Below are 11,245 nucleotides of genomic sequence, written 5' to 3' on the forward strand. Positions count from 1 at the left end.
GTCGTGTGCATTGGTTCATGATGCCATTCATGATCTGTGAGAACCTGCCATATGCAAACCTGGGGTGGAGCGCATATGGCAGGCTCTCTCAGGCCATGAATGGCAGTTTACCAATTATCCCTCAAGAGAAAAGTATACAACAGCTGTATCTGACCGGTACTCACCTATGGGCCAGAAACGTGGAGGCTAGCAAAGAGGGTTCAGCTTAAGTCAAGGACAACGCAGGGAGCTATGGAAAGAAAAATGATAGGTATAAGGTTAAGAGTTCGGAAGCGGACGGAGTGGGTGAGGGAACAAACGCGGGTTAATGACATCCTATTTGAAATCAAGAGGAAGAAATGGGCTCGAACAGGGAATGTAAAGCGAAGGCAAGATAACCGCTGGTCCTTAAGGGTAACGGAGTGGATTCCAAGAGAAGGCAAGCGTAGCAGGGGGCAGCAGAAAGTCAGGTGGACGGATGAGATTAAGAAGTTTGCGGGAATACGGTGGCCACAACTGGCAAAGGATGGGGGGAGAGACATGGGAGAGGCCTTTGCCCTGCAGTGGGTGTAGTCAGGCTGGTGTTGATAATGGTGAAGTCGTGTGTATTGGTTGGCGCACTGTCACATGTGCAGGGGAGCAGGCTTACCATTTACAGTGAAGCCTGCATTTATCAAACCCAGATATTTTGAATTTTTGGCTCTATTGAAACGCACAGATTATCACCTTGAAAATCCTATCAGTATACAAAAGTAGCTCCATATAACGAAATCCCATCCCCAGTCGTATGATATGTCACACTGCGTGCCACTTCCCATGAGTGGCGCTTCTCCACACGGCACACTTCAGTCACTTCTCGTGCACGGAAATGGGTATACTGCGCAGCTTTTCACGCCTGTGGAAGGGCTAGTGCGACAAAACCATGCACAGTCGCCGACCGATTTTTCGGACTTGGCGAGACACAAAAAATGGTCGAAATTATCGAACAGTTTGAAAAATCCATGAACTTAAAAAAAAATAAACTTTTGTGTGAAAAACCGGCTTTAAAAATCACGAAAATTGCCACTCCCCATGTTCCGCCTACAAGCGATATTAGACTCTATTTGAGTCATAACCGTGCTTTCTTCACATCCGCACCCTATCACATCATGATACAAGATAGTGGGATGTGGCCGCAGTAATGCCGCGAATGAATGCACTCGCTGAGTGAAGCAAGAACAGTCAGTTTGCATGGGGCAATGATGTTCGCGAAGACCCAGAGGTAACCCATGGGTGATCCGCTCACGCCTCCAAATGCAGCCCCTCCCCGTCTGCCGCATTTGCTGCCCCGCACCGCGGGGTGTATCATCCAAGCCACAGTAGACGCTGCAGCTGTCCCACTGTACCGTTTTCAGTGCGATTACGCGCCCTTTGTAGGCCATCTCAATGGCAGGGGAGAGCATCTCATTATCTCGAATGGCAACGATGGAGAACAAATAGCCAAGCCTATCCAAGCCAGTGCAATTGCACCCGCCAAGCCGATTCAGTTTAAATCCAAGGTGGCGCCTTTCACAGTGGCGGCAAGAGAGTTGGTAGTCGCAACGATGCCTGCTCACGTGTATATTAGGCCGAAATAACAAACTTCCAGTTGAAAAACGATTTTAGTCCGAAAATTCTGAACTTTTAGACTCCGCAAATATCGGTCGTGAAAATGTACACATTCCTATGAGGTGCACAACGGTTCCTCAGCGAAGTCCGAATGTGGCACTTTGCCTCCATCGAAATGCTGCTGCCATTCATGGACCCGGTAGAGGAAAAAGGAGAAAGGGCAGAAGGATGCTTGTAGGCTTCTTCGCGGTCCTGCTTCTATCGATCCCCTGTAAATAAACCCCCGTGCGTACTAGGCATGTAACAGTATATACCGGGTGTCCCAGCTAAATGTAACCAAACTTTTAAAAAAGGCGAAGTGTCCTAGTCCAGTGAAACCAACTCAGGGTTGTTCATAGTTGCGTGGCCTAGTCTTGAGTATTTTTTTTCATTCTTCAAAGTTAATTAATTAGTTAAGTTTAATTGCCTAACTTTTTAATTATTAACTTGAGGAAGAAAGTGTCAATGCAAAAGTTTTAGATCACCTCGAAAAACCGCTAGTAGTGCTGTTTCCGTCAAGTTACGATTTACGTAGCTTCATTTATTGGCCTTAAAAGAAAGTTGTCACGTGACCAGCTGCTCGCTCATTTCTCTGCCCCAATGTGCACCCAAAGTCTCATCGAGGAGAGGACTTCAGAAAAAACGGATTTTATTCTTTAAGGCGCGTCTTGGGACATTGGAGTGGCACAGCTGTCATGTGGAAGCTTTTTCTTATTGTGCGGGTTATGGTTAAAAACCGGTAAAAAAACTACTTTACGTAAATATTACTTTGCTGCAAATGTCTCAGTAAGCTGTTTCTCAAAGCGATCTACAACTTCTCCATTGACACTTTGTTCCTCAAGTAAATAATTAAAAAGTTAGTTAATTAAACTTAATCAATTTCTCAACCTTGAAGAACGAAAAAAATACTGCAGGCTAGGTCACGTGACTCTAAACCACCCTCATTTGGTTTCAGACGTCTGGAACAACCCGTGTTTTTTAAAAGCTTGGTTACTTTTAGCTGGGACACCTGGTATATCAGAGAAGCCAAGAGCCACAGAAACCAAGAAGAATAGGGGATTTATTTATTTATTCGTGGTGTTGATCAGTGGATATTGTTCGTGAATATTTTATTGATTGAAGATAATTGATGAGAAAAGCAGAAGACTGTAGAGACCTTTAGAGTAGCATATGAGCGCTTACGTACTACGTGATACGCAAGCCTTTAGCGGGAGGTTGGAGTGGAAATCGCAGGGAGGAACCTTCCTCTATGGTTTATCGTATGCCGACCCGAACACGACAGCACAGGCCGCAGTGTCGCCACCTTGTGTTAGAATGTGAAATATTTTGTGATACATTTTTCGCACTTAGCCAAGGTTAAAGAAGGGTTTTCTGGCGGGCTAGCTGGTGCTTCTCGTTCATGAGTAAACTGCGCGAAAGAAAGAACGGGGACGGTGATGGGAAACGTACGCACAGAACACAGTGTGTGTATAAACATTTTCCAGAAAAGGGTTACAGCGCCGAAACAGACAACACACAGAAAGCAAGACGGGACAGGCGCATAGCTTTCTGTGTGTTCTCTTTCGGTGCTGTAACCCTTTTCTGGAAACTTGCACCAACTAGCCCCCCAAAAGTATTACTCAGTGTATAACCATGTTTTCTGTCTCGGTCCCCGTTCTTTTGCGCAGTTTAGTCATAGCCAAGGTTATGCAAGTCATATCGCGTAGATAGCCAGTTTCATCGCTAGTTCAGTAAAGCCAGGGCCTAATTTCTTTTAGGTAACTGAACTGAGCAAGGTTTTTAATAACACCATGTTGAGTTCTTTTGGGACCCTTCTGCCTACAGCCGAAGCGACTACATTTGGCAAGGCTACGACTACCTTGACGTAAAAAATCAAATCAAGCCAAGGCGGTGTCTTGTTAGGGCTAGGAACGGAGGAATTGTTACACAGAATCGGAAATAAGGCATGTTTATCCCTCTTTCGTTCGGCTGTCATCGAAAGGAGGCAAAGAGAATATCAAGTGTACCATTTTATATGCCTAAAAACCCAATAACATTGACAAATTCTCTCCGAAGCGGGTGACGTGTGCCGCCATGTCGACAACGCTATTTTTTATTTATTTATTTTACATCAAAGGTCCCTGGCCAGCACATTACTAGGGTCCTTCAAGGGATCCTAACATTACGTGAGGGGTGGGCGTAACATGGCAAAAATGTTAGGAGAGAAGGCTTGCTTGATGGGCTTTGATTGCAGACTTGAAATGTGACAGGTCACTGATGGTGGTGATATGTTCTGGCAGGTGCCTCCAGTCGCTGGCAGTGGGGATAAAATATATATGTATATATTTTTTTGAGGAAAGGAAATGGCACTGTACCTGTCTCACATATCTCGGTGGACACCTGAACTGCACTGGCCATAAGGGAAAGGAGGAAGGTGGAGTGAAAGGAGGAGGAGAGGAAGAGGTGCCCTAATAATTTTCGACCACCTGGGGATCTTTAACGTGCACGTATATTATCAGCACTTGGGCGCCTTATGCGTTCCGCCTCCGTCGAAACACGGCCGCCGCAGTCAGGTTTGAACCCGGGTACTACAGCTCTGTAGACGAGCGCCTTAACCACTGAGCCACCGCAGCATTTTTGTTTTTGTCTTTATTGCCTGTTTTGACAGGTTACAACAGATCACAAACATATGTTTTGCGCTGCACTCTCAAACATCAAGAGCGGACATGTGTTTCACTCGTGAGAAAATCAAAACTGCTTCAAGGAACACAACTCTCCCATCAACTCGATAGCTTCATCTCCGAAATATAGCTCCTTGTACACTTCACGTAGCTTAAATATGTTTTCTTTGAAGTAATCTCGGACAGACCGCGCATCTTCTTCATAGTGTCGTGCACCCATCCTGCTTCGCCAAATACTGTGCAGGCCAAGAAGGAAAATTGCATTATATTTATAAAGATCCGGCTCAACATCCAGGAGTCGTATCCCATACGGCGTCAAGGGTAAGTCTTTCTTTATTGTACGCTGGAGCACGTGCCAAAAAAGCAGCTCATCCCAGCAATTTGTAAAGACGTGTTCTATTAACTCTGTTTTGTGACACAACAAGCAGTCAGCACTCCATGGTAAAAATAATCTCTTCTCCTCCATCCATGTTTTAACCGGCAACGTCCCAGTGTGCAACTTGAAGAAAAACATCTTCACACCTGCTGGCACCACCATTTTCCGTACTCTTTTTTTAAAACATTTCCTCCTTAGCCTCCACTATACAGAGATCAATATATTGGCTCGGCGAAGACACAGTCAAGCAAATGTTTTAACAATTGCCTACGCATTACATTTGAAAGGTATTCCAAACTGAAGCAAGCATTAAGAAACCAGAAAGCAAAGATCACTTCTTTCAAAAATCTACTTGCACAGTATCTCATCCCATCCACAGTGGAAATAACATAGTTTGGCAAAGCCGAAGAAAGCCTCACTTGAATAAATGTCTGCAGGAAAGGGTCACGTTGACCTCGAAGAAACAGAAATCTTGACACCACCTGCCTCGGGTACAAGTGTGGCAAGGAAAGACCCCCTTTTCTCAAACGCAGAAACAAATTATCACGTTTAGTCCTCTCCCATGAGGTCTGCCGAACAAAAACTACGAAGAGGCGATGAAACTTTTGAATGCTAAGTCAAAAGCATGAAAGGACCGGCAACAAATAGCACATTTTTGAAACCAGTTATACGAGGGGGTACCCAAAAGAAACCGGACTAATTTTTTGAATCGGCACAGCTTCTGTGGTACCGCGTTTTGCCGCTAGGAGCGCATAGAACAAACATTTCAGAGTCAGTAAGCCGAGTGCCGTCGCTGAAGGAGGTCATACTAGCTTAGGTAGAGTTTTAGAGTGACGACTGTTTTGTGTGAGTGTCGTTTTGTGTGAGTGTTGAACAGCGTGCGCCGGTGAAATTCTGATTTTTTCTCAGAAAAAGTGGAACGAAAACCCTTGAAATATTCAGAAAGACGTTCAAGGACGATGCTATGGGGTCAACTCAAATGTTCCTGAATTAAATCCTGAACAAAGCAACAGTCATGCCAATGGAAAACTTCAAATTCACCTGGCCTCAAGAAAGCTCGTCAGGTGAAACCAAACCTCGAAACAATGCTGATTTGTTTTTTCGACGTGAGAGGAGTCGTCCATTCAGAATTTGTTCCGCAGGGTCAGACAGTTAACCAGGCTTTCTGCTTGGATGTTTTGAAAAGACTGGGCAACAGTGTTCGGTGGAAGCGGCCTGATTTGTGGCAGTCGGGTGACTGGTTTCTCCACCATGGCAATGCCCCTGCTCACACAGCCCTGTCTCTACGACAAATTCGGGCCAAAAATGGCATGACCCCTGTTCCTCCACCCTCATACTCACCCGACCTTGCCACGTGCTACTTTCTTTGTTTCGTAGAATGAAAAGACAGGTGAATGGAAAGCGTTTCGCTGATGTTGCAGAGGTGAAGAAAAAAACGACGGAGGGACTGTCAAGCATCACAAAAGATGAATTTAAACAATGTTTTGAAAAATGAAATGAAAGATTCGACAAACGTATTATTGTAAGTGGAGAGTACTTTGAAGGATATTAAAGGTCTGTGCTGAAAATGTGAACAAATAAGTTCAAACAAAAATAAGTCCGGTTTCTTTTGGGTACCCCCTTGTACATTACATATGTTTGCGCGCGCGAATACAGACAGTTCCTTTTCCGACCATTTCTGTGTACGCGTGGAGATTTATTGAATTTTTCCTTCCAGAAGTCATCGTTATCTCGATACTTGTCGAGAGGAACACCTAGGTATTTGGAAGGAACATGTGGCCATTTTTACAATTGCATCAAACAAAGGCGCTGATGCCCAGTTCCCGTGCCAAAGGCCCGCACATTTGTCCAGATTAACAGCGCTATTGGTTACATCACAAAACCTGCTACAAAAAAATGCCACATTGTCGGCATAAGCCAATACTTTAATTTCACATGCTTCGAGTTCAAAACTACGAATCCAGCTGTTATTATTACATTCCGTCAAAGTGGCTCCATGTACAGAGCGAAAAGTTGCGATGACAATGCGCAGCCTTGCTGCACGGATGCTCTAACGGCAGTTCTGTCTGTGAGCTCTCGGTTAACAACCAGATTCGTGGTACAGTTACTATAAGCCATTTTAACCCCTTTTAAAATAACTTCTCCAACACAGACATGTTCGAGCATTTTAAAAAAAATGTCATGACATACACGGTCAAAAGCTTTCTCTAAATCAGTTTGCAACATTACGACTCACCTAAAGTCGGCGTCACAGCATTCCAGTTTACTCCAAGTGACATGAACATTCGTAAAGATGGTCCGCCCTTGAATTCCACTCGTCTGGTGGGGGCCAACCAAGATGTCCATAACTGACTGTAAACGTTTGGCTAATACTTTCATAAAAATTTTATCAACATTAGTAAGCGTTATCGGCCGATAACAAGTAACTTGCTTAAGCTGAGCAGGATTGTCAGTTTTCGGTATAAGTACTGTATGGGCACGGGAAAACGACTGTGGTAAAATACCAATTCTAAATGACACTTAATAAACGTGTTGTAAAATGAGAGCAGTTTCACGTTTGAACGCCTTAGAAAATTCCGCTGTTATCCCGTCAGGACCTGTCGATTTCCCTAAGTAGAGCTCATCAATAGCGTATTCCAATTCCGCTGTTGATAAGTCAGCAGACAGGATAGTGTCTTCACTGGTCAGTCGGGGTAATAGACTTAAAGGTGCCCTGCGACGTAGATAAAGCATGGGGTATTTACTCTTTGTATGCAGAGTAGGGGACATTGTCAGTCTTCAACGCGCAATGAGATCACCGAAATCATAATATTTGATATTTTAATCTTCACTAGAAGTGCTTGTTTCGAGCCGATGGTGTCGCAACGCGGCGGCCATTTGCGGCAGCGGAAATTAGGTGGCATCTAGATAGGGCGCTGCCTTTCTCATTGGTTGGGCGTCCAGTTTGTATATTGTTCCATTATACTTGCAAAATGGATCCAAAATATTATGTCTCTGAGTACTGAAAGCTTTTCGAATACCACAAAAACTGAAAAAAAAGCAGGAAAAGCGAACGAAAACTAACAAGAATACAGCTAGGGGCGACACTTTCCATTCCGCTTCAAACCTTCGTGGCGGCCAGCGCTGTTCAAAAAACGTTGGCTCAAACCAGAAAGCGCGCGCGTCGAGACCGGCCGTGACCATACCAGGACGGCAGCGAAAAAAAAAGCCACTCGACACACCTTGCCCAAAATTGTGAAGAGAAAGGCCGGACAGGAGGGAGTCGAGTTTGGGGAGGAGGGGGGCTACTGCCGACAGCCTTCCAGTCCGACTAAAAAAGAAACTTCGGGGAGCTTCCTTTGTTATTAGTCACCCCTGCCCTTACTACGGCGCCGCGTACACGGGGGGAAGACGCCGCCAAAATGCGCGGCTGTCTACAGCCCCGACAAAGCAACAACTGCATGCACGCTTCCGCTGCGTGTGCGCTAGGCGGGGTTCTGATTGGTAGCGCCCAATCTCAGTACTGGGTGAGTGAAATGGGCGAGTGAAATGCGTTTTCGCCTGAGCTTTTCATTTTGAATTTTCAGAGTGGAATAACTTTCGCTTGTGTGCTCCGATTTCAATAATTCTTTTTGCTCTGGTCTCTGGAAAGCATGGCGAATCTATTTAATGATATTAACTGGTACCGAGGAAATCATCGCGGTGCCCCTTTAAAAATTCACCCTGAAAGGCCTAGCTGTACATCCGCTGATTTCAAAGCGAACAAATCACGGTAATACTGACTGAAAGCCTCCCTTATCGCCTTCGAATCGTCCGTCAGGATACCTTTGTTTTCAATTTCTACGATATCTTTCCTTCTAGCGTATCTTTTTTCTGTCATCAAATTCCACCTACGGGGCATATCATATGCCAGCAGGCAATCTGTTCGTGCACGGATTGCAGCTCCCTGAAACCTTATCACATCGATAACCTCAAGCTTTGCTTTAACTTCGCTGATAGTAGTGGTGGTGTGACACTTTATTAGAACAACCTTTCTATTAGGCGTTCAGTACGTCCTGGGCCAAGGCGACGATCGCGCGCACATTGCAGCCTCAGATCCAGGGAGGCGAGCCAGATGGGCCACGGTGGGGGGAGGATGGGCAGGGGGCTGGAAGGCTGCATGGCACTGTGTAAGTCAGTGTTCGATGTCTGCGTATGTGTGTGGTGGACAGTTTGGGCACTGAGGTGTGGAAGTGTACCGGTAGGTTTGGCTGGTGTATGTAGGAAATTAAACTGCATTCGGCAAAGAATGCAAGCATTCACGGATCGATGAGAATGGGTGTGGTGGTGGTAAATCAGCTAAGTTCAATTTTCGCTGCGTGTCGTATTCGTTGACAGTGTGTCTGTAAGCCCTGACCGCCTGCTCCGTCGGTGGGCTCGTCCATGGGATCCCCGGCGCCCGGTGTATAGTTTCGCAGGCAAGCTGGTGAGCCAGCTCATAGCCGGGAATGCACCGAAGGGTCACCGATAAGATCAGTGTATAGTCCTGGAGCTCTATTTTCCTCTATAATTCTTTCAACATCTGTTTTAGGTTCTTGTGTTCAGCTTTTTCAGCGTTATTGATTTCTACGGACCTTTCGATAGCCCTAATTTTGACATCAACTTTAAATTCGTCTCACTTTTCTGCCCAACTTCTTCCATAATTAATTCAACCAAACTTATTCTAACACGTTCTTTGTTTCTAAAAGAAACGTATTGTAGAGCCACTGAGCTTAAGACCGCCACGCAGCAGCCGAAATATATGTGTTCCCGCCGGCCTGCAAACTGTTAGTCGACGCGGTTGACACGGTCGCGCCGACGAGCGCCCGCGCTGAAGAGTACGCGTTACGTGAGTTACGGCGCTCCGGCGGTCTCGTCTCGGTCCCTTTGAAGGATCCCCGCCGCGAGAAACCCTAAACGGCACTTGCACCCGCACCGCTTTTCGGGGGAGCGCTCCTTTTTCTTTTGCTTGTGCGTGTGTGCGCCGACTCCGCGTGTTCACCGTGAGGGAAACGGCGCCGCTTCTGGGCGACGCGCGGGAAGCCGGGAACACGGACTGTGTTTGGTCGGTGTCAGTGGCGCGCTTTCCGAACGCTGGCATTTAGCTTTCTTTTTCTTTAAGGCAACGGGCGGCTTCGGCGGCGGCATGCCATAGTTCTTGAGCTGCGCGGACAGATATACGCTTCAGCTACGTACATTGCCCGAACTGGCGGCCTAACGGCGGCGCCGAGACGCTTTTTCTTTTGACCGTGTGCTTCTGTTACCGCTGGTTGGCGCCGCTTCGAGGAACAGGGCAGATGACCGTTCTGTTCGTGTGTTTGTGTGTATTCCTATCTCTTCTCGAGCGCGCAGTCCGACTTCCTGAGGGGAAGATACTCTGTTATGGTTTCGTTGCGTTTTGCCTGTGTTGTATCTTACAGCAGTCACGTGCACTGTGGGCCCGCCTAAATACACGGCGACAGGCAACTGTTACGTCACGAGAGGGCCGGCCCAATCAGCGATGAGCTGAGGGGTTAAGAGGAGATGTAGGCGGGAATCTGAGGGTTCTCGCCAGGAGCTTTTGACCGGGAGAGCTCTGGCGGCTCCACTCTGTTGTTGCTCTCCCTTTGTTTGATTCTGTCTACACTGTACCATCATGTTAATCTTATATGTATAAAGTTTCTTTTTGTTTCTACAACGAAAAGCTTCGTCATTGTCCTTCGCGCTAATTAATGCCAATCACAAGACCGGGCCGTAACGACAACGAGACGGCCTGACCTCGCTACGCAACAGCAAGCGAGGAGAAGAAGAAAAGTGGAAAAGAACCCCAACTCGTATCATCCTTTAATAATTTTGAAGTGAGCTTCCACAAGACCCAGCTGAAGTTCGCTTGAGGTGTCGCGTTCTTTCACATCGTAAATATGGCACAACAGCGATTGCTACACGGTTCGACGATGTAGTTATCGCAAATCGCCGCTAGCTCAAGGGAAACGTAACCTCTATCTAGCCTAGCATGACTATGCCCTTGAAAATGTGTATAATGACGCCTCATTCCTCCTTTTGCAAACTGGGCTACGTCTTGAAGTGAATACTTTTCAATGTTTTCTTTCAAGAAAACATACTTTCGCTTTCGGTAACCGCTGAGCCTGATCGGTCATTTGCACTGCGAACACAATTTAAATCCCCCAAAGGAACGACAATTATTGTATTCGATGTACGCACATAGTTCCTGGAAAAACAAAAGACGTTCACGCGGTTTTGTAGCAGGATACACACAGATAAATCTAAAAAATCTCAAATTTTCTTCCCCATACAACAAACCACAGAGCACAAACATTCCCCTCGTGCAACACACCCCTGCTTGTTCCTCGATACCAAGACAGTACTTAATCAACAGAACACAGCCCGCTGGTGTCCCCACTGCATGACTAGCACGCACGATATATCGAGGCTTGAACCGCGCAACCATAGCGTCTGTCGCGCTCTCTCTCTCTACCTTTGTTTCTTGTACTGCAAGGATGTCAAGGTCTTTTTTATAGAGCAGACGCCTTAGCTGACATTTTTTACGCCTAGCTGCTAGTCCACGCACGTTTAACGTGCCGCATTTTAATTTTGACGGAAGACAAGC

Source organism: Amblyomma mixtum, chromosome 1 (genome assembly GCF_055824585.1).
Source record: "Amblyomma mixtum isolate Tamu chromosome 1, ASM5582458v1, whole genome shotgun sequence".
NCBI classification, from domain to species: Eukaryota; Metazoa; Arthropoda; class Arachnida; order Ixodida; family Ixodidae; genus Amblyomma; species Amblyomma mixtum.